Genomic DNA, 1974 nt, shown 5'->3' with positions numbered 1-1974 from the left:
CCTGGATTCTAGCGTTGTAAGTCTGCAGACATACCGCTGTGCCACTGGGGGGTTTGTTTGTTTGTAATTAAGCACAAAGCTACACAATGGGCTATCTGTGCTCTGCCCACCACGGATATCGAAACCTGGATTCTGTGCCACTGGAGGTGGGTGGGCGATCATTTACAGCTACTTTACGAAGATCACTAAACTAAATTGTGGAACTGTGGCTATTAGGTCATTAGCATTTCCAAGATAGAACGTAACACTGCTGTTTTTAAAACAAACTCTTTTCACAACTTTTAATAATAACAGATATGAAAACTTTTTGATTTAGGAAAATAACGTGACTTACGGCTGTAACGAAAAACAGATTGTAATGTAAATATCGGTTTAGAGAATTTATATAGCTACTGTGAATGTACTGCATTATCTCAGGAGGAATGAGAGCTCAACTTTTCAACCTGAACGACGCCTTAAGTACACGTTGCAATAAACGGCTGGGTCAGAGACCTTTAGTATTCCGATAAAGCCGGCCCTAATTTTGAACGCTTATCAGGTGGTTCGGTTTGTTTTGTTTCGGTTATTTGCACAAAGCTATACAAGAGCTATTTACGTTAACCATACCTAATGTTTGAACTGAAAGATTAGAGTAAGGGAAGGCAGCTTGTCAAGAGCACCCACTGCCAATTCTAATCAAATAGTCGAATATGACTGTAATTCTTATAACGCACCCACGGCATCCAAAGTATAAAGTGCAATTTTATAGGGGGGATTGGGGTGGTGGAGGTGAACCAAGTTAGGGTCCCCAGATAATACCCGATTTGTTAGCCAGCTAACAACGCCCTCCTCCAAAAAAAAGCGCGTTTTTCCAATTCTTAGTTCCGACCGCACTGACGTAAGTTTGGTTTCAAACGTAGGTGGGCAGGTAAGCTCTGATGTATACATAAGAGAATTCCATTTAAAAAAAAGGGTATTTTTCTTTGAAATATGTGGGGAGGGATATCACCGTGAAGCTTACGCCTATGACCAAGGAAAAGGATTGACTGACGTTTTCATAACGTGCGAAACAAGTTAATTAAGCGGCATTGTGTCTCAAAATTAGACCATGCCCAATTTTATTTTTAGTAGGAACATGCTGTTTATATTTTTGAAGTTAATTCTTGTTCGTTGTATTTCGCGCAAAGCTACTCGAGGTTTTTTGTTTTGCGCTAGCCGTCCCTAATTGTAAAGTGAAAGACTACAAGGAAGGCAACTAATCAACAACGCCCACCGCTACTCTTTACCAACGAATAGTGGGATTGACTGTGACGTTATAATGTCCCCAAGGATGAAAGGACGAGCATTTTTGATGACGAGTTTGAATACTGCGATCTGCAAATTGCGAGTTGAGAGCCCTTATCACTAGGCCATGCTAGGCCTATATTTGTAAAGTAAGGGTACAAATAATACGTTAGCTACACGTATTCTGAGAGTACTTATATTTGAACGGATATCTAATATATCTTTATTAATGTGTCCCCTGTTGGCTCAGCGGCAAGACTGTGACTTCTAATGCTAAAACTCAGGGTTCGATCCTGTGTTGCTTTGTGCTTAATGAAGTAAACAAGCGATATGTAATTCCTTTTTTTTTAAAAAAAATCAAAATTCAAACATGAACTTTCTGGTGGTTAACATGACAGTACCAACAAACTAAACGTTTTCATTTTTAGTGCGTATCTAAGACCATGATGAACGGCAAAAGTGAAGCATTATGTGGGATCAGTACACAAGTGGGGCTTTTTCTCAACCAACAGTGTCAGTGATCTACATACAAAATTGATGGAACCCTGTCCGTTGATAGGTACCAGCAAATTATGGTCCACCATATCATGCTCACAGGAAAGCGGGGATTGATCTTCTAGCGTCCGGCATGGCCAGGTGGATAAGGCGCTCGACTCGCAATCTGAGGGTCGCGGGTTCGAATCCCCGTCCTACCAAACATGCTCGCCCTTT

This window comes from Limulus polyphemus, unplaced genomic scaffold (genome assembly GCF_000517525.1).
Source record: "Limulus polyphemus unplaced genomic scaffold, Limulus_polyphemus-2.1.2 Scaffold10978, whole genome shotgun sequence".
Taxonomy (NCBI): Eukaryota; Metazoa; Arthropoda; class Merostomata; order Xiphosura; family Limulidae; genus Limulus; species Limulus polyphemus.
The sequence above is the reverse complement of the archived record's forward strand: the minus strand, read 5'-3'. Positions refer to the sequence as shown.